This window comes from Eleutherodactylus coqui, chromosome 8 (genome assembly GCF_035609145.1).
Source record: "Eleutherodactylus coqui strain aEleCoq1 chromosome 8, aEleCoq1.hap1, whole genome shotgun sequence".
Taxonomy (NCBI): Eukaryota; Metazoa; Chordata; class Amphibia; order Anura; family Eleutherodactylidae; genus Eleutherodactylus; species Eleutherodactylus coqui.
In genome coordinates, this window is record NC_089844.1 from 147,770,946 (window position 1) to 147,793,614 (window position 22,669).

The 22,669-nt window shown below is 45.8% G+C and overlaps 1 protein-coding gene and 1 pseudogene across 1 annotated transcript in view; one reads left to right on the forward strand and one right to left on the reverse strand.

Annotated features, from left to right (window-relative positions):
- The window catches only part of LOC136576983 (serine hydroxymethyltransferase, cytosolic-like), a 228,759-nt gene that overhangs the window by 19,720 nt on the left and 186,370 nt on the right, over positions 1 to 22,669 (forward strand). The window lies entirely within an intron of this gene.
- LOC136577952 (mitochondrial dynamics protein MID49-like) lies at positions 101 to 20,629 on the reverse strand (annotated as a pseudogene).

Here is a 22,669-nt window from a genome sequence, read left to right on the forward strand (position 1 = left end):
TGTTAGAGGAAAGACCGTTCCATCACCAACACAGAAGGATGTTCTTTACTGTAAGAGCAGTGTAACTGTGGGACACAAAATCCACAAACAGGGCCATCAACTAACTTTATTGAATGTCCCTGGAGAAGCACAGATACAAGTAAAGCTTACATCACAGTGTAAGGAAAAGTTCTGCAACTTTCTAATATAGTTTGCATTTCAATTTTAAATATTCAAAATCTTTGCCTGCTGTCAGTGAATGGAAACATTGTTTACATCTCAAGGCTTATAAATCTGCCCTTGATCATGTGCTGCTCCTGGCATGTTACAATATATCAGAGCTCTCCCTTCTAGTGGGCGGTGCAGCTGTGTGAGCAGGATACGTTTTCAAACTCTGCGTTTGCATTCACTGAAAGCAAGCAGAGATTTTGAAAATTGTCAGCAAGCGATACACATGTATATTAGCAGTTGTAGACCTTTTCATTATACAGTAGCAAGAGTAATTCTGTAGAGACCTCTGGCAGGATGCACTCAGCATTAAGTACCCGATGGCGGCCGTCAGTTGGCTTTAAACAACCTCATTTTCTCAGCAAGGAGCTGGGATCAGAAAAAAAATCTGATACAGTCCAAAGCCGATCTCCTCCTCTATCAGGGGAGAGAATAAATTGACTTCTTCGTTAAAATAGCTAGGGAGGGTCCTGCTGCCCAGATACTCGATGAGCGCCTCTATGACCTGTAGTAAACGGTCGGCTATACTAGACTGACCAATCAGATGAGTCCTTACTGACATGGAGAAGAACACGTCTTAGATGGGTTAAAGACAGTTGGCCAAGTTCTGAGCGCTGATGGCCAATATTCTTTAGCATGTGTAGGCGCTTCTTCTGAATCGTTGCTGTCTAGGCCCTGGAGGTGGAGAATCTCCTCGCGGTGAAAGGTCCTTCACCAGGGGTTTTCGGACGGGGCGGTAGAGTGGGGGTATGCCAGCAGGATAATGTCTTTGGTTTAAGCCTCCAGCCTAAGGTCATGAGCACAACAACCGGCCAAACATTGCACTCAAGGACCGTCCCGATCGATGGCCAGTTAATGGATGCTGTGATGGTCTTGTGCAAGGACTCCATGATCATCCTGGTAGAAAGGTAGCCCCCCAACATATACCTGTCCCATGGACTAAGCCCCCAGACTGTATGCTCCAGAATAACCCTTTTAATTATCCAAAATAGAGGGTCATTGAGATGGTCCACAGATCCGGTTCAAGTATTAGAGGCAACAATACGTAAGCCTGGTCCAAACTGGTAACGGGGAGGCCATTACCCAGGGAGCCCCCCCCAACTGCATGGCGAACAAAGGCATTTCGGGGTGCTTTGCCTTCAGAAAGTCCTGTAGCTCGCTAACAAAGTCCATCAGCAGCTGTCTGGCCACTTGTGTCTTGTCGTCGGGCACAACTGCTTTGTGGGTGTAGTAATGCAGGAGGGTCTCCCGTACGGTGAGGCACATAGGGGTCTTCTCAGCAGCAGGGGGTTGTGGAGGATCACTGCTCGAAGCTGCGACATCTGGAAGGATGGAAAGAAAAGAATCAGGCTCTCCTTCGCTCCATCTCTTGCTATAAAAGGAACCTGTCAACTCCGAAAAGCACCGAAAACTAAGTTATAGTGTGTGGGGAGGCGGCGGGAGTCAGGGGGGATGTATTACCTTTACTCACCTACTCCTGCACTGCTCCACTCACCTGCTCCTAGTAAAGTCCGCACGCAGTCAAAAAAATAGGACCAATTTCAGACCGCTGTGCGAACACAGTCCCATAGGCTTCCAGGGGAGAGCGTGTGCACAGCAGTTTGAAAAGAGCTTGGACACCGCAGGAGGAACAAAAAGAAAAATACATTTTTTTGACTCTCCCAAGGTTTCCACGATCCGTCCAAAAATCTGACTCTTTTCAAACTGCTGTGCCTCCCCCAGATTCTCAGGGGCGTTGCATTTAGGAATATGTAGCGTTCACGCTCCCTAAGGGACATTCATAGAAGATTAGACGACAGTTTCTCACACAAAAAAGCAGCAATTTTTTGCACGTGGGGATCTGAGCAAAAACTTGCAACTTTTTCACTTTCTATGCCACCGACTACCAATTATTTTTTAAAGAGCGTGGCTTGTCAGAAAGGGGGCGTGGCTAGCACAGACAGCCATTTATGTATAATATACGCTGGTGTAAACTATACCAGAAATGAACCCCAGATCGGATCCTGCATACATTTCTGATTAGGTGCATGGAGGAGCCGAGATACGCCTAATATATGAAGAGTTGTGCGCCTACTCATGTATTAGGTGCGTCATGCCCCGGTGGAAATATTAAAGGGGTTGTCCCGCGCCGAAACGGGTTTTTTTTTTTTTCAACCCCCCCCCCCCGGTCGGCGCGAGACAAACCCGATGCAGGGAGGTAAAGAAAGCTTACCGGAGCGCTTACCTTAATCCCCGCGCTCCGGTGACTTCAATACTTACCGCTGAAGATGGCCGCCGGGATCCTCTGTCTCCGTGGACCGCAGCTCTTCTGTGCGGTCCATTGCCGATTCCAGCCTCCTGATTGGCTGGAATCGGCACGTGACGGGGCGGAGCTACACGGAGCCTGCATTCTGCACGAGCGGCTCCATAGAAGACAGGAGAAGACCCGGACTGCGCAAGCGCGGCTAATTTGGCCATCGGAGGGCGAAAATTAGTCGGCACCATGGAGACGAGGACGCCAGTAACGGAGCAGGTAAGTATAAAACTTTTTATAACTTCTGTATGGCTCATAATTAATGCACAATGTACATTACAAAGTGCATTATTATGGCCATACAGAAGTGTATAGACCCACTTGCTGCCGCGGGACAACCCCTTTAAGACCAGCACTTGAAATACGGGGCTTAATAACATTTCCCTGGTGTTGTAGTCTGAAGTAGAAATAAACCAGGAGATTTCTGTTAGCAGCTTTGGGTATGACTGGAGTAGAGATGTGATATAGCATATTATATATGATATTATATCCACTGGTGAGGACACTTTCGGTTCCTCTGCTGACCTGTGACAGGCGGGTCGGGCTCAGGTGCTGCTAATGCACTGCTCAAGTCCGGGCAGGTTGCTTTTCACAGACGTTTGGGGGAGGCCTTCATCGGAACAGCTTCCTTCCAGCTTTCTTCTATGGTTTTCTCTTCCACTTTCTCCTCAGGAGGCGATGCTGCTCGGTGAATCAGCTGCAGACAATAGGAGTAGAATTAGCCATAATCATGTGCAGAGTCAGCTTTACAGCAATGACTCATTTAAAGGGACCATGACCCAAATGCACATGTATTTTTCATTTACACAGTGCCAAATTTGAAATCTCCTTTAATGTGGTCTTTCCCATTAATGACATTCTTCCCTTTTTTACACGAAAGGCAATATATGTTTGATCACTGGGGGTCCAACTGCTGGAACTCCCAGCGATCCTGAGACTAGCTCATCCGAATGCCCCATATGAATAGAGCAGCAGTGCGTATGTTGAACCGCTCCCCCGTTCCCTGCTACTATGGGAAGAAGGGAGATGGCTGTCCTTGGCAATCTCCTTCTGCCCCATAGAAGTGAATGAGACAGTAGTCATGCCTGTCCATCGCCACTCCATTCATGTGAGGCATTTGGGTGCACCAGGCTCAGAGTCGCTGAGGGTCCCAGCAGTCAGACATGTATCCCCTATTCTGTAGACAGGGAATAGAGCTCTGAAGGGCTAAAACCCCTTTGAGTATAATTTACCATTTACATATAATTCCTGAGTTATATCATGTCTTATACTCCAGTCACACATAAAGCGGCAAAAAGGGGGGCAGCTTTTTGCCACAAACGGCTAATCGCACCGCGGGAACTTCTTTTTGCCATACTTGGCCAATCGCAAGGCGGACACCTTTTTTTCATTTCCCCACATGGCCAATCACACTGCGGGCACCTTTTTTATAGTTCGCTACACACGGCCAATCGCACTGCGGGCACCTTTTTTATAGTTCGCTACACACGGCCAATCGCACTGCGGGCACCTTTTTTATAGTTCGCTACACACGGCCAATCGCACTGCGGGCACCTTTTTTATAGTTCGCTACACACGGCCAATCGCACTGCGGGCACCTTTTTTATAGTTCGCTACACACGGCCAATCGCACTGCGGGCACCTTTTTTTGTTCACCACATACAGCCAATTGCACCACATTGAGATGCGGCAGATGTCAGTCTGGAGGCAATGGGTCCCAGAGAAAAACACATAGTGTCCCAGTAAAAATAACACCCCCAGTAGTAATAGTACCCCCTAGTGGCCCCAGTAGTAATAATGCCCCCATAGTAGCCCTAGTAGTAATAATACTCCATAGTGACCTAAGTAGTAATAATGGCCCCCATAGTGATCCCAGTAGTAATAATAACCCCATTGTGGCCCCAGTAGTAATAATGCCCCCATAGTGATCCCAGTAGTAATAATAACCCCATTGTGGCCCCAGTAGTAATAATGCCCCTATAGTGGCCCCAGTAGTAATACTGCCCTCATTGTAGCCCCAGTAGTAATAATGCCCCCATAGTGGTCCCAGTAGTAATAATGCCCCTATAGTGGCCTCAGTAGTAATACCCTCCTAGTGGCCCTAGTACTAATAATACCCCTATAGTGGCCCCAGTAGTAATAATGGCCACCATAGTGGACCCTGTAGTTTTAATGTCCCCATAGTGGCCCTAGTAGTAATAAGGACCCCATAGTGTCCCCAGTAGTAATAATACCCCCATAGTGGCCCCAGTAGTAATAATGCCCCCATAATAGCCCTAGTAGTAATAATACCCCCATAGTGACCCCAGTAGTAATAGTGGCCCCATAGTGACCCCAGTAGTAATAATACCCCCATAGTGGCCCCATGGTGACCCCAGTAGTAATAATACCCCCATAGTGACCCCAGTAGTAATAGTGGCCCCCATAGTGGCCCCATGGTGACCCCAGTAGTAATAATACCCCCATAGTGACCCCAGTAGTAATAGTGGCCCCATAGTGACCCCAGTAGTAATAATGCCCCCATATCACCCCTCTTTGACGTTCTCTCTGGATGTGGCTGGTGTTTTTTAGCATGAAGTAGCTGACAATCAGGAATACTGGAGATCTGGAACCCCTTCCCAGCAAACTGTGAGTCCGAGGTTAGAGCCGGGGGTCTGGTTGCTGATGGTAGTGGGGGTCTGCTAATTATAATTATAGATCCCCACCGTACGGCCCCCAAAGAAAGGAATTGGCCCGTACTGCCCCTTATTATGTCCTTTAGGGGGTCAGCAGGACAACTAGCCGCGTTACGCCATATTACGGACGCGTTCTCCCTACAAGCGTTACTCTGAGGGCCTTACTATTATATGGTAACTTCTATTTAGCACAGCTGAGGGTTTGTTACAGATGCAGTCAGAGCCGACGATCAGCTGTGAATTCTACTGGATGGCAGTAAAGTAAAGCGGCAGAAAAAAATGGGAGAAAAATAAAAATCCGTAATAAAAAATAGTAATAAAAAATAGTAATATGCGCACTTTTCCTCTTTTGTTAAATAAATAAAAACTCGCATTCGGTATTGTCGCATCCGTAATGATCTGTACAATAAACGGAACCGACTTCTGATCCCGCACGGCAAACGGGGTAAAAAAATGAACACACAAAAAAATAACAGAGCCCAAATTCTTTTTGGGTCATTTTGCCTCCCCAAGAAAACACAATAAAAGTGATAAAAAAAACACATGTAGCTCAAAGTGGTCCCATTGAAAACTGCACCTCGTCACCGAGCCCCACTGGTCAAAAATAAAGTTATGGGATTTTGAATGCAGCGCTCTAAAACGAAGACCTTCCAAATATGACTCAATGTTATGGCTTTTAAAGAGCGGAGATGAAAATCCCCCCAAAAATCGTCGCCTCCTTAAGCCTAAACTAGGTTGTGTCACTAAGGGGTTAATGCCTTTAACTTGATGCACAACAACACTGGCAGCCCTGGAGACGGCACATGGCAGATCACCGTAGCAACAGAATGTCCAGAGATCTCACCCGGCGGCCATCTTGTGTCGGCTGAGCTGGACAGCTTGCAGATGACTGGTGCAGGTATGTAGCTCCTCCCTCAGCGCTGAGGCCTCGCCCACACATGGCGTAGCTGGTAAAATGGGCACATCTGGGCGTGGTGAGGCAGAGTTACTGAAGGCCTTCAGTGTTTCGGCGTACAACAGCTGGACATGATGTTGCGCAGCATCTTGTGCGCCGTGCGGGGGACTTTTTACACTTTCTTACACCGGCCACACTACTTTTAAGAGAGTGGGCGTGGCTTCACATGAGGGGGCGGGGCTGCTCACGGCCATCGCATTTGTTTTTATACCAGAAACTGGTGTAAATTTATCTTTGGCGCACAGACAGACGGAAAATACCCCAACTGTATTAGGAGGAGCGGGCGCTCTGTACATTTAGGACGCTTCCCGCCGGCACGATGTTTCCTTAGACCGGCGTACGACGTCGCTGAGTAAATCTGCCCCCAAAAAGCCCTAAATACAGTTTGTGGTTTGTATGGAGCCGATCCCACGCCATACAATGCGTCAGACGGAGACAGCGTGAACACTGAGCGTGGCTGTTAACCCTTTAAATGCCGTTATCACTCCTGACCATGGCATTTAACCCCTTAATGACGCGGCCCCTTTTTCTTTTTCCATTTTCGTTTTTTCCTCCCCCCTTTATCATAACTCCTTTATTTATCCATCGACGTCGCTGTATGAGGGCTTGTTGTTTTTTGCGGGACGAGTTGTATTTTTCAATGGTGCTATTTAATATACCATATAATGTACTGAAAAACTTTTAAAAAATTCTAAGTGGAGTAAAATAAAAAAAAAATGACATTTCGGCATCTTTTAGTGTGTCTTGTTTCTACGGCGACAAAAGCGACATGATAACTTCATTCCATGGGTCGGTACGATTACTGCGATACCAAACTTGTATAGCTTTTTTTTCTTTACTATACTCTTTTTTTTTTTCAAAGACATTTAATTTTTTTCAATTATTTTCTGCGATCAATTTGCGCGCGCAATAACTTTTTTATCTTTCCGTCGACGTAGTTGAACAAGGGCTCATTTTTTGCGGGATGTTCTGTAGTTTCTGATACTATCAATTTTGAATACACACGACTTTTTGATCGCTTTTTATTGCGTTTTTTCTGGGAGACAGGGTAACTAAAAAAGTGCATTTCTGGCGTTCTTTATTTTATTTTTCGGACGACGTTCACCGTGCGGGAAAAATAATACACTGCTTTGATAGTTCGGACTTTTACGGACGCGGCGATACCAAATACATATTTTTATTGTATGATTTTGATTTTTTAATAATAGATATGGCAAAAAGCGGGTGATTTAAACTTTGACAATTTTTTTTTTTACAATTAAAAAAACTTTATTGATTTAAAAAAAAATTACTTTGAAGTCCCCCTGGGGGACTTTAACATGCGATGCTTTGATCGCTCCTGCAGTATGACGTAATGTGGGACCCTCGAACATCGTTCGGGGGATTTAAATGCCGCTGTCAGAATTGACAGCGGCATTTAAATGGTTAATATCCGCGATCGGCTATAAACAGCTGACACCCGTACTGTATGAAGAGAGGTCGCCACGCGGCTCCATGACGTACCGGTACGTCATGGAGCAGGAAGGGGTTAAATGCCCCAATCACTATTCCGGGGTCCCAAACGCCCCTCCACTTCCCCCCTGCAATGAGATCATGAGGCGCCATCCGGTTGCATGGCTGCGAAGGCATGCCTGTAGTGTGGCTGGAAAGACTGCCTGTCAAAACATAGTATAATGCAATACTATGATATCTTATTATACTCTATGAGCGAGCTAAAGACCACAAGTTCAAAACCCCTATGGTGACTAAAAATAATGTAAACAGGAGTTTAAAAAAGTTGTATTAATTTGCAAAACTAAAAGGTATTAAAAGTTAAAATAAAACCCTTTGTAATTTTTTTATACAATATAAAAAAAAAGGGTGTGTGTGTGAGAGATATGGTTGCGTCCGTAAAAGTCCAATCAAAGAAATGTATTATTCATCTCACATGATGGAACGTCATCAGAAAAAAAAATAAGCATCAGAATTGCATATTTTTGGTCAAATTGTCTCCAAGAGAAAAATGAAAATAAAGTAAATCATAAAGTCACATGTGCTCCGTAATGGAGCCAATAGGAAGTACAGGACACCCCTCAAAAAGACAAACCAAATCATATAAGCCTGGTATTGTCATCATCGTACTGACCCATAGAATAAAGTTATTTTGTTTTTGTCAAAGTGTGCATGCCGTAAAAATAAGTCCCCCCACCCCCAAAGATAGTGGAATATTTTTTTATATGTCACCCCAATTAGAAATTTTTAGTATTTACCTGTCCGTTGTCTTTGGATACGACAAATCTCAGCTTCTTCTCGTCCCACAGCGCAGTGGAGCTTGTCGGCTGATTGGGTCCTCGAGAACGCCCGGTCCGCTCGCCCCACGGCTCCCGCTGACAGTCCGGACCTGAAAATAAACAGAACAGCAGCTTCCACCTGCCAACCGTCCCCCTGCTGAAGGGTAAGTTTGGAATGAGGGGCTTATGTATGTGACTGTTTATGTGCCAAGGGGGGGGGGGGCTATCACAGTAATTTGTCGTGGTAGAGGGTGCACTATTACAGTGACACGCGTAGCCATGTTTGTTGACACGCCGCCGCATACAGAGAAGTATGGGGCCGCATGCCGAGAACCGAAAAGAATGTTTCATCCTCGGCTCCTGCACGGCCAGGTGTCACTCACTGCTCCGCTGCCCCTTTTGTGTCCTCTGCAGAGCATACGGAACACGGAGGAGCGCTGAACATCGCCCAACGCGGGGGCACTGTCAAGTGCTGTAGAGAGGCGCTGGTGCTCACTCCCTACAACGGAGGACCGCAGTGGGACCGGAGATTGCAGCACAAGGCTGCCCCCACCACTGCTGTGTGCCCGCTGTCAGCGGCCATCCATAGAGTCCAGAGCTGTAGGGACGGGACAGACTACGAAGCTGCAGGCAATCGGAAGCTAGGGGTGTGACAGGGGCATTCCCTCCTGCTAAGTGCTGTCACACCCCTAGCTTCTGGTGTCGACAAGGTACAACAGTACCCACAGCGGCACCTTGTCACACATCTTCTGGTCCTATCCACTAATCATGCCTTATTGGCAGGAAGTATAAGCACGTATCAAAAAAGTTACAAATCTAACCGTACCTGTTGTCCCAAAACTCGCTCTACTGATTATTGGTTTCAATAGAATTCACCCAGCATACAAAAAATTGATAGGCCATGTCCTATTAGGTGCCAAATTGCTTTTTTCCAAAAATTGGAAATCTGAGGCCCAACTGTTTGTCAAAGATCTAATTAGTAGAGATAAGCGAGCACGTTCGTTTAAGGCTGATGCTCGAGAGAGCATCGGTCTTTTTGAGTAACTGCTTACTTGTTCGAGCACCTTGTGGGGAAGCGGTGGGGGGAGCAGGGGGGAGAGTGAGAGAGATCTCACTCTCTTTCCCCCCGGCTCCCCGTCACCCCCCCCCACCCGCATGGTGCTCAAACGAGTAAGCAAATCTGCTTAAAGCGGGTTTCACCTCAGGCTTCGTCATTCCCCATGTTCCGGGTTCGGCACTTATGCTTAGCTGCAACTTAAAATCCGCGCGCGATAACAAGGAGTTGGTGATGGATAAGCTGCTAAAGGAAGTAGAGCTGGGTCGCATGGCGGGTCCTTTTCTGGAGCCGCCGTTCGAGAATTTGCGGGTTTCTCCTTTGGGTTTGGTTCCAAAGAGGGAAACAGGCAAGTTTCGGCTTATCCATCATCTGTCTTTTCCAACGGGCGACTCAGTCAACGACGGGATTTCAAAAAACCAAACGGCGGTGTCGTATACGTCTTTCGATAGGGCGATATACTTAGTCCAACAGGCGGGTCCCGGAGCCCTTCTGGCAAAGGTGGATATTGAATCGGCCTTTCATCTGCTCCCGGTGCACCCTGACTGTTTCTATTTACTGGGTTGCCTCACTCCTTTAGAATCGGCGCAGCGACGTCGGCTTTTGCTTGCGGCTTAAAAGGGGAAGAGGTTAAGAGGGTGGGCCGATGGAGGTTGGAGGCGTACAGGTCGTACGTCCGACCTGATCTGAGAGTGTTATGATAACCCCGTAACAAATGGGGATTGTGTGCCGTGTTGGTGCTTTCTTTTGTTTTCCTTTTACAGAATCGGGCTGGACAGTTTGGGTAGTCGGCCATTCGTATGTCTATTGGGCCGAAAAACGAGCGGGGTCCAGGCCCATTGGTGCGAACCTAGGAATACAGGATGCCCAAGTGAGATGGCATGGCATCAGGGGTTTGCAATGGGCCAGGCTGCTCCACGAAGTCTTATGCATCAGCAGGTGGTCTCCCGAAAAGGTGGTGCTAGTTATTCATGCCAGAGGAAACGATTTAGGAAGGGTGAAGGTAGCGGAGTTAACAACATTAATGAAGGAGGATATGGTTCCTTTTAAAATTGTTTTTAGAAAAGTTATATTAGTGTGGTCTGATATTGTTGCAAGGAGATTTTGGAAGGAAGCAAGGGATGCAGAAGCCATCGAGAGGGTGAGAAGAAGCATTAATTTTAAGATGTCTTAATTCGTAAGATCGCTAGGTGGAGTAGCTATCAGGCATTGGGAGCTAGAAAGGAGGGAGCCAGGGATGATGAGGTGTGACGGGGTGCACCTCAGCGATATAGGAATGGATACATTCCTTTCAGGGCTACAGGACGGAGTCGAGGCGGCTCTGTCGCTGGCATGTGGGGGGTGGAGTGCAGCGTAGGTTTACGCTGCATCCTTCTTAGTGGTAGAAATTGGACTTTCCATGCCAGCTGGGGAAGGAAGGCGTTTACAGGCCATTTTGGGCTTTCTCACGCTTGTTTACAGTTATTGGACTATCAGTGAGTTTAACAAGACGTCTGTAGGCATGGGAAGAAATAGGCGTGAAAGTTAAATGTTCGGTTATATATAAAAAATTTTAAATAAAGCTGTGGCCTTCCCACAAAATTTATGCCAGCAACTTTTATGGTCTTCTCATTATTATTGGGGAGCGAGTTAAAGGGATGGGGAAGTCCCCCCAGTCCCGTACTGTCTATGCTGCCCCCATTGCATTGCATAATCCAGCCCCTCTCGATCGGTGATGTGGATGACATCTCCTACATCATCTACAGCACTGTCCGAATCTGATGCATGCGCCGTGGCCACAAACCAGCGCATGCGCAGAAAAATCACTTGAGTGCATCCACAATAGGGCCCGGGGATCTGGCACTGCAGCCCCGCAGTCCTTCCGGTCTTTGTTTTGGACTGACTACCACCTGATCACTGTAGCCAATTAGAGGCCTCAGTAGTCCGGTGTCCTTCTCCTGGCATAGATGCTGCTAGTGGATATGCCAGGAGAACAACAACTGGCCCTTGCAGCGGTCAGGTGGTAGTCTTTCCACAACAAAGATCGGTGGGACTGGGGGTCTGCAGCGCCGGATCGCCGGGTCTGTCAGCGGATAAGTCCCTCTATGATGTTATTTTAGCATGCGCAGACATAAAGCCCCATTCACAGGAGCGCATTTTCAGTCCATATTTTTTACTGACTGAATATGGACGGCGCACAAACCCCCCTAATTTGTTGTATTCAGATGTGCGGTTTTTGGGGGGGATTTTTTAAATGTGGACTTATGTTGCACAAAAAAAATAAAATAAAATCGAAATACGTCCTACTATATTCCATATTCATGGACCAAAATCACCCAATAAAGTCTATAAAGAAAATGACATTTCGGCATCTTTTAGTGCGTCTTGTTTCTACGGTGCACAAACGGCAACAAAAGCGACCTGATAACTTCATTCCATGGGTCGGTACGATTACTGCGATACCAAACTTGTATAGCTTTTTTTTCTTTACTATACTACTCTTTTTTTTTTTCAAAGACATTTCATTTTTTTCAATTATTTTCTGCGGTCATTTTGTGCGCGCAATAACTTTATCTTTCCGTCGACGTAGTTGAGCAAGGGCTCATTTTTTGCGGGATGTTCTGTAGTTTCTGATACTATCAATTTGGAATACATACGACTTTTTGATCGCTTTTTATTGCGTTTTTTCTGGGAGACAGGGTAACTAAAAAAGTACATTTCTGGCGTTTTTTATTTTATTTTTCGGACGACGTTCACCGTGCGGGAAAAATAATACACTGCTTTGATAGTTCGGACTTTTACGGACGCGGCGATACCAAATACATATTTTTATTGTATGATTTAGATTTTTTAATAATAGATATGGCAAAAGAGGGGTGATTTAAACTTTGACAATTTTTTTCTTTTCACAATTAAAAAAACTTTATTAATCTTTTAAAAAATTACTTTGAAGTTCCCCTGGGGGACTTTAACATGCGATGCTTTGATCGCTCCTGCAGTATGACGTAATGTGGGACCCCCGAACGTCGTTTGGGGGATTTAAATGCCGCTGTCAGAATTGACAGCGGCATTTAAATGGTTAATAGCCGCGATCGGCCGCACGGCTATTGCCCGCGGGTGTCAGCTGTTATTAACAGCTGACGCCCACACTGTATGAAGAGAGGTCGCCACACGGCTCCATGACGTACCGGTACATCATGGAGCGGGAAGGGGTTAAATGCCCCAATCACTATTCCGGGGTCCCAAACGCCCCTCCACTTCCCCCCTGCAATGAGATCATGAGGCGCCATCCGGTTGCATGGCTGCGAAGGCATGCCTGTAGTGTGGCTGGAAAGACTGCCTGTCAAAACATAGTATAATGCAATACTATGATATCTTATTATACTCTATGAGCGAGCTAAAGACCGCAAGTTCAAAACCCCTATGGTGACTAAAAAAATGTAAACAGGAGTTTAAAAAAGTTGTATTAATTTGCAAAACTAAAAGGTATTAAAAGTTAAAATAAAACCCTTTGTAATTTTTTTATACAATATAAAAAAAAAGTGTGTGTGTGTGTGTGTGTGTGTGTGTGTGAGTGATATGGTTGCGTCCGTAAAAGTCCAATCAAAGAAATGTATTATTCATCTCACATGATGGAACGTCGTCAGAAAAAAAAATAAACATCAGAATTGCATATTTTTGGTCAAATTGTCTCCAAGAGAAAAATGAAAATAAAGTAAATCATAAAGTCACATGTGCTCCGTAATGGAGCTAATAGGAAGTACAGGACACCCCTCAAAAAGACAAACCAAACCATATAAGCCTGGTATTGTCATCATCGTACTGACCCATAGAATAAAGTTATTTTGTTTTTGTCAAAGTGTGCATGCCGTAAAAATAAGTCCCCCCACCCCCAAAGATAGTGGAATATTTTTTTATATTTCACCCCAATTAGAAATTTTTAGTATTTACCTGTCCGTTGTCTTTGGATACGACAAATCTCAGCTTCTTCTCGTCCCGCAGGCGCAGTAGAGCTTGTCGGCTGGTTGGGTCCTCGAGAACACGCAGTCCGCTCACCCCACGGCTCCCGCGGACAGTACGGACCTGAAAATAAACAGAACAGCAGCTTCCACCTGCCAACCGTCCCCCTGCTGAAGGGTAAGTTTGGAATGAGGGGCTTATATAAGTGACTGTTTATGTGCCAAGGGGGGGGGGCTATCACAGTAATTTGTCGTGGTAGAGGGTGCACTATTACAGTGATCGCGAACCTATGACACGCGTGTCAGCATTGACACGCGTAGCCATGTTTGTTGACACGCCGCCGCATACAGAGAAGTATGGGGCCGCATGCCGAGAACCGAAAAGAATGTTTCATCCTCGGCTCCTGCACGGCCAGGTGTCACTCACTGCTCCGCTGCCCCTTTTGTGTCCTCTGCAGAGCATAGGGGACACGGAGGAGCGCTGAACATCGCCCAACGCGGGGGCACTATCAAGTGCTGTAGAGAGGCGCTGGTGCTCACTCCCTACAACGGAGGACCGCAGTGGGACCGGAGATTGCAGCACAAGGCTGCCCCCACCACTGCTGTGTGCCCGCTGTCAGCCGCCATCCATAGAGTCCGGAGCTGTAGGGACGGGACAGACTACGAAGCTGCAGGCAATCGGAAGCTAGGGGTGTGACAGGGGCATTCCCTCCTGCTAAGTGCTGTCACACCCCTAGCTTCCGGTGTCGACAAGGTACAACAGTACCCACGGCGGCACCTTCTCACACATCTTCTGGTCCTATCCACTAATCATGCCTTATTGGCAGGAAGTATAAGCACGTATCAAAAAAGTTACAAATCTAACCGTACCTGTTGTCCCAAAACTCGCTCTACTGATAATTGGTTTCAATAGAATTCACCCAGCATACAAAAAATTGATAGGCCATGTCCTATTAGGTGCCAAATTGCTTTTTTCCAAAAATTGGAAATCTGAGGCCCAACTGTTTGTCAAAGATCTAATTAGTAGAGATAAGCGAGCACGCTCGTTTAAGGCTGATGCTCGAGAGAGCATCGGTCTTTTTGAGTAACTGCTTACTTGTCCGAGCACCTTGTGGGGAAGCGGTGGGGGGAGCAGGGGGGAGAGTGAGAGAGATCTCTCTTTCTCCCCCCGGCTCCCCGTCACCCCCCACCCCCGCATGGTGCTCAGACGAGTAAGCAGTTACTCGAAAAGACCGATGCTCTCTTGAGCATCAGCCTTAAACAAGCGTGCTGGCTCATCTCTACTAATTAGCTTGATTTTAGAACATAGTTTATACGAGAAAATACTAGCCCTTTGAAATAATGCAATTTCAAAATATCAGAAAATGTAGAACCCATGGATAGTACAATTCTCTCCTTTAAGTGTCTTCTCTCATTCTCTTACTTCGTTTTTTCCCAGTTTACAAACAGATGAGAGTGATCCTTGTATTGTCCCTCAATGTATTTATACATAGTTATTTGGTCGCCTCTTAACCGTCTTTTTTCCAGGGTGAATAATCCTAATTTTGATAGCCTCACTGAGTATTCCGGTCCTCTCAGTCCATTTATTGATTTAGTTGCCCTGCTTTGGACCACTTTAAGCACTGCAACAGCTTTCCTGAGCACCACTGTCCAGAACTGTAGACGGTATTCCATATGAGGCCTGACAAGTGCCTTATATATCAGAAGATATATCATGTGGCTTGGGATGTCACAAAAATGGGTGTCTTTAAAAAGAAAGCTTGCTGAAGCTCTGAGGGTCAGCCTATGGATGGGCCCCTCAAAAAGGACAGAAAAAAACACAAAAAGAGCAAAAATGTAAAAAAATGGGCTATAAAAGCATAAAGCAAAAAAAAGTAAACCCAAAAAAAACGTTGAAGGGCCTCCTTAAAAACAAAGCCTGAAAGCTTGATGGAGCCCTGAGGGTCGGCCTCTAGACGGGTCTACTCAAAATGCACAAAAAGTGCAAGAAAACGTGCCTGAAAGCACAGAAAGAAAAAGCTAGGAAAAAAAACAACGGGTGTCACTTGGCTCGGCTGTCATGTGGCTCGGGTTGTCACTTGGCTCCGTTATGTCACGTGGCTCGGGTTGTCACTTGGCTCGTCTGTCATGTGGCTCGGGATGTCACAAAATTTAGTTTCCTTAAAAAGAAAGCTTGCTGAAGCTCTGAGGGTCAGCCTATGGATGGCCCCCTCAAAAAGGACAGAAAAAAAACACAAAAAGAGCAAAAATGTAAAAAAATGTGCTATAAAAGCATAAAGCAAAAAAAGGAAACCAAAAAAAAAACAAGCAGAAACCCTGAGGGTCGATTCCGTTGAAGGGCCTCCTTAAAAACAAAGCCTGAAAGCTTGATGGAGCCCTGAGGGTCAGCCTCTAGACGGGTCTACTCAAAAAGCACAAAAAGTGCAAGAAAACGTGCCTGAAAGCACAGAAAGAAAAAGCTAGGGAAAAAAAACGGGTGTCACTTGGCTCGGCTGTCATGTGGCTCGGGTTGTCACTTGGCTCCGTTATGTCACGTGGGTCGGGATGTCACTTGGCTCGTCTGTCATGTGGCTCAGGATGTCACAAAATTTAGTTTCCTTAAAAAGAAAGCTTGCTGAAGCTCTGAGGGTCAGCCTATGGATGGCCCCCTCAAAAAGGACAGAAAAAAAAAAACAAAAAGAGCAAAAATGTAAAAAAATGTGCTATAAAAGCATAAAGCAAAAAAAGTAAACCAAAAAAAAAACAAGCAGAAACCCTGAGGGTCGATTCCGTTGAAGGGCCTCCTTAAAAACAAAGCCTGAAAGCTTGATGGAGCCCTGAGGGTCGGCCTCTAGACGGGTCTACTCAAAAAGCACAAAAAGTGCAAGAAAACGTGCCTGAAAGCACAGAAAGAAAAAGCTAGGAAAAAAAACAACGGGTGTCACTTGGCTCGGCTGTCATGTGGCTCGGGTTGTCACTTGGCTCCGTTATGTCACGTGGCTCGGGTTGTCACTTGGCTCGTCTGTCATGTGGCTCGGGATGTCACAAAATTTCGTTTCCTTAAAAAGAAAGCTTGCTGAAGCTCTGAGGGTCAGCCTATGGATGGCCCCCTCAAAAAGGACAGAAAAAAAACACAAAAAGAGCAAAAATGTAAAAAAAATGTGCTATAGAAGCATAAAGCAAAAAAAAGTAAACCAAAAAAAAAACAAGCAGAAACCCTGAGGGTCGATTCCGTTGAAGGGCCTCCTTAAAAACAAAGCCTGAAAGCTTGATGGAGCCCTGAGGGTCAGCCTCTAGACGGGTCTACTCAAAAAGCACAAAAAGTGCAAGAAAACGTGCCTGAAAGCACAGAAAGAAAAAGCTAGGAAAAAAAAACGGGTGTCACTTGGCTCGGCTGTCATGTGGCTCGGGTTGTCACTTGGCTCCGTTATGTCACGTGGCTCGGGATGTCACTTGGCTCGTCTGTCATGTGGCTCAGGATGTCACAAAATTTAGTTTCCTTAAAAAGAAAGCTTGCTGAAGCTCTGAGGGTCAGCCTATGGATGGCCCCCTCAAAAAGGACAGAAAAAAAAACACAAAAAGAGCAAAAATGTAAAAAAATGTGCTATAAAAGCATAAAGCAAAAAAAAGTAAACCAAAAAAAAAACAAGCAGAAACCCTGAGGGTCGATTCCGTTGAAGGGCCTCCTTAAAAACAAAGCCTGAAAGCTTGATGGAGCCCTGAGGGTCAGCCTCTAGACGGGTCTACTCAAAAAGCACAAAAAGTGCAAGAAAACGTGCCTGAAAGCACAGAAAGAAAAAGCTAGGAAAAAAAAACAACGGGTGTCACTTGGCTCGGCTGTCATGTGGCTCGGGTTGTCACTTGGCTCGTCTGTCATGTGGCTCGGGATGTCACAAAATTTAGTTTCCTTAAAAAGAAAGCTTGCTGAAGCTCTGAGGGTCAGCCTATGGATGGCCCCCTCAAAAAGGACAGAAAAAAAACACAAAAAGAGCAAAAATGTAAAAAAATGTGCTATAAAAGCATAAAGCAAAAAAAAGTAAACCAAAAAAAAAACAAGCAGAAACCCTGAGGGTCGATTCCGTTGAAGGGCCTCCTTAAAAACAAAGCCTGAAAGCTTGATGGAGCCCTGAGGGTCAGCCTCTAGACGGGTCTACTCAAAAAGCACAAAAAGTGCAAGAAAACGTGCCTGAAAGCACAGAAAGAAAAAGCTAGGAAAAAAAAACGGGTGTCACTTGGCTCGGCTGTCATGTGGCTCGGGTTGTCACTTGGCTCCGTTATGTCACGTGGCTCGGGATGTCACTTGGCTCGTCTGTCATGTGGCTCAGGATGTCACAAAATTTAGTTTCCTTAAAAAGAAAGCTTGCTGAAGCTCTGAGGGTCAGCCTATGGATGGCCCCCTCAAAAAGGACAGAAAAAAAAACACAAAAAGAGCAAAAATGTAAAAAAATGTGCTATAAAAGCATAAAGCAAAAAAAAGTAAACCAAAAAAAAAACAAGCAGAAACCCTGAGGGTCGATTCCGTTGAAGGGCCTCCTTAAAAACAAAGCCTGAAAGCTTGATGGAGCCCTGAGGGTCAGCCTCTAGACGGGTCTACTCAAAAAGCACAAAAAGTGCAAGAAAACGTGCCTGAAAGCACAGAAAGAAAAAGCTAGGAAAAAAAAACAACGGGTGTCACTTGGCTCGGCTGTCATGTGGCTCGGGTTGTCACTTGGCTCGTCTGTCATGTGGCTCGGGATGTCACAAAATTTAGTTTCCTTAAAAAGAAAGCTTGCTGAAGCTCTGAGGGTCAGCCTATGGATGGCCCCCTCAAAAAGGACAGAAAAAAAACACAAAAAGAGCAAAAATGTAAAAAAATGTGCTATAAAAGCATAAAGCAAAAAAAAGTAAACCAAAAAAAAAACAAGCAGAAACCCTGAGGGTCGATTCCGTTGAAGGGCCTCCTTAAAAACAAAGCCTGAAAGCTTGATGGAGCCCTGAGGGTCAGCCTCTAGACGGGTCTACTCAAAAAGCACAAAAAGTGCAAGAAAACGTGCCTGAAAGCACAGAAAGAAAAAGCTAGGAAAAAAAAACAACGGGTGTCACTTGGCTCGGCTGTCATGTGGCTCGGGTTGTCACTTGGCTCGTCTGTCATGTGGCTCGGGATGTCACAAAATTTAGTTTCCTTAAAAAGAAAGCTTGCTGAAGCTCTGAGGGTCAGCCTATGGATGGCCCCCTCAAAAAGGACAGAAAAAAAACACAAAAAGAGCAAAAATGTAAAAAAATGTGCTATAAAAGCATAAAGCAAAAAAAAGTAAACCAAAAAAAAAACAAGCAGAAACCCTGAGGGTCGATTCCGTTGAAGGGCCTCCTTAAAAACAAAGCCTGAAAGCTTGATGGAGCCCTGAGGGTCAGCCTCTAGACGGGTCTACTCAAAAAGCACAAAAAGTGCAAGAAAACGTGCCTGAAAGCACAGAAAGAAAAAGCTAGGAAAAAAAAATGGGTGTCACTTGGCTCGGCTGTCATGTGGCTCGGGTTGTCACTTGGCTCCGTTATGTCACGTGGCTCGGGTTGTCACTTGGCTCGTCTGTCATGTGGCTCGGGTTGTCACTTGGCTCCGTTATGTCACGTGGCTCGGGTTGTCACTTGGCTCGTCTGTCATGTGGCTCGGGATGTCACAAAATTTAGTTTCCTGAAAAAGAAAGCTTCCTTAAGCTCTGAGGGTCAGCCTATGGATGCCCCCTCAAAGAGGACAGAAAAAAACACAAAAAGAGCAAAAATGTAAAAAAATGTACTATAAAACCATAAAGCAAAAAAAAGTAAAAAAAACAAAAAAAAAACAAGCAGAAACCCTGAGGGTCGATTCCGTTGAAGGGCCTCCTTAAAAACAAAGCCTGAAAGCTTGATGGAGCCCTGAGGGTCGGCCTCTAGATGGGTCTACTCAAAAAGCACAAAAAGTGCAAGAAAACGTGCCTGAAAGCACAGAAAGAAAAAGCAAGCAAAAAAAACCAACGGGTGTCACTTGGCTCGGCTGTCATATGGCTCGGGTTGTCACTTGGCTCCGTTATGTCATGTGGCTCGGGTTGTCACTTGGCTCGTCTGTCATGTGGCTCAGGATGTCACAAAATTTAGTTTCCTTAAAGAGAAAGCTTGCTGAAGCTCTGAGGGTCAGCCTATGGATGGGCCCCTCAAAAAGGACAGAAAAAAACACAAAAAGAGCAAAAATGTAAAAAAATGTGCTATAAAAGCATAAAGCAAAAAAAAGTCAACCAAAAAATGAAAAAAAAAAAAAAGGAAGAAACACTGAGGGTCGATTCCGTTGAAGGGCCTCCTCAAAAACAAACTGCATCCAGACTGACAGAGCTGAGAACAGACAGACAGCAGGATGCGGACAGACTGAGCTCTTGCAAAGCTGCACACCACAGCAGACATAGGCAAAATGACCAGCGCCAAGACAGGGCACAGCTATCTAACGGTGCCCATATACCTAAGTAGCAGGATATCAAGTATTCTAATAGATTGGAAGCTCCTAGGAGCAGGTTGTATTTATCTCTTTCTTTACAGCATCAGCTCTCCTGAGCCTGGAATTACATACAAATATGTATACAGCAATATGCAGCAGGACCGATTCCATCCAGGGTGATAGCCGATCGCCACATCTGGGGTCAGGAAGGAATTTTTTGCCCCCCTGAGGTAGAACTCTCCAGGGTTTTTTTCGCCTTCCTCTGGATCTTTGGATCCGGCGGCTCTCATCTTAGGACATTGGTGGACTGGTCAGAAGGACCGCAGCAAGTTCTGTGGTCTCCAGCGGTCCTAACCTGAGAGTCACTGTGATCATTGTGTCATTTATTAAAGGCCGGTAATATTTAATTACAATGTTGCTTATTGCTATTCTAATAAAGCAGAATTCTATCATCTACATCGTGGTGTTTGTCTTTTGTCTGATTTCTCCTTACACAGCGACCATGATGGGATGGCGCCCAATAATCCAGTAGACGTATCTTGCACATAATAAAGTGTTTCATCTCCTAACCACACGGTGACAGCTGTTGCCGGACAGGAACTATAGTGCGGCCATTATAGGACAAATCACGCCATAACCTGATGGGACTGAAAACTGACATTTCTATAGAAATTCTAGTAATGAACAAATGTGCATATTTTCCTAAACATGGTAGATGGTCGGGTGTTACCCGTTGGGTGATTTGTCTTGGAATGACCCTTCAAACAGTCGTTCACGATCATCTGCACGTGTAAAAGGTGATTTTCCCAAGAAAGACATTTATCCCCTAACTACAGGATAGGGGATAAATGTTTGATTTACTGGGGGCCCCAGCATTCGGACCCTCAGTGATACCGAAACAAGTGCTCCCAGATGCCCCATGTGAATGGAGCGGTAGTGCGCAGGCTTGACCCCTGCTCAGTTCAGTTCTATTGGCAGGCGGAGATTGATGTGCTCAGTAATCTCCCTCAATCCCATAGAAAGTGAATGGAGTGGTCACTGACAATCCATTAACATGGTGCATTCGGGTGTGCTGGTCTTGGGAATGCCGGTGGTCTCAGCATTTGGCACCCCAGCGATCAGACATTTTATGACCCTTACCTGCAAATAGGATATAAATGTCTTTAATAGGAAAACCCTTTGAAAGTACCAAAATCCAGTATTACCTAGGTGATAGGTGATAAAAGTCTGATTAGTAGGGGTGTTACCGCTAAGACCCCCAGTAATCCCAAGAACGGGGTTCCCATGTCCCCTCTCCTTTTCCCTGTGGGTTTATTGCATCTTCCACAGTGAGGAGTTTGGTTTCCCAAAGTGTGTTCCGCGGAGCCCATGGAGCTCCACGATTGATTATCAGGGCTTGGACGGAGGATCTAGGTCCCCGCTTACCTCACCTAATATGCAGTCCTGCAGTCAGCATAGCAATGCAGATCACATCAGCTGACTCCGATCACATGATCCTCGCTGCTATGCCAACCGCAGGGCCTGTGTATTAGGTGTCCTAGACATTCATTTCGCCTGTACAGGCTGTCGGGACACCGCTACAGGGGTGAGTAAAGTGGGGACCAATGGCAGATCATTACTGGGCCTGCAATAGGGGTCACTATTACAACTGGGGCCACAATAGGAGTCACTATTACTACTGGGGCTCCAACAGGGGGAGCCTATTACCACTTGGGCCGCAATAGGTTAAGCCTATTACTACTGGGACCATGATAGGGGTCATAATTACTACATCTGACCAATGGCAGATCATTACTGGGGCTGCAATAGGGGTCACTATTACTACTGGGGCCACAATAGGAGTCACTATTGCTACTGAGGCTGACATAGGGGGAGCCTGTTACTACTAGGGCCACAATAGGGGACACTTACTACTGGGGCCAATATCGGGGTCACTATTACTTTGGGACCACTGTGAGGGTCACTATTACTACTGAGGCCAATGTAGGGAAAAGTATTACTGCTGAGGCCAATATAGGGGACACTATTACTACTGGGACCGCAATAGGGGTCACTATTACTACCTGGGCCATAATAGGGGACACTTACTACTGGGGCTTCAATGGGGGAACCTATTACAACTTGGGCTACAATAGTGGTCACTATTACAATTGGGGCAAATATAGAGGTTACTATTACTACTGAAGCCACCAATATAGGGGGTCACTATTACTACTGGAGCCAATATAAGGGTCACTATTTCTACTGGGGCCACCAATTTAGAAGACACTGTTACTACTGGGGCAACCAATACAGGGGAAACTTTTACTGCTGCGGCCACTTTGGGGGACACTTATTACTGAGGCCATTGTGGGGGACACTTACTACTGGGGCCAATATAAGGGACGCTATTACTACTGGGGCCACCAATATAGGGGGTCACTATTACTACATGGGGTGGATTTGCTGTGGAGTTTACAGAAGCTGTAGTAGCAAAGTGGATGAGATTTTTAAAATCTCATCCACACGCTGTTGAAAAAATCTGCTCAAAACCCATGCGGATTTTGACATGTGGTGCGGGATTTAATTCCACAGCATGTTAATTTTAAATAAATTGTATATCAAAAGCGCATCCAGTGCTCCGACCTGTGCTTTTTTAAATGGCTCTATCCTTTTTATAACGATGGAGGTAAAAATCTTACGTCATGATAAGGGTGGCTTCACACAAGCATGTTTTTGTGCGCACATACAGTAAGTGTGCCCCCATGTATGTGCAAAAACACACGTGAATGCAGGTCCGTGCATTGCCTTCAATGGAGCCGTGACTGCTGCCGGCGGCTCCATTCTGCCAGCACCCCGTAATTGATTTTTCAGGGAAGG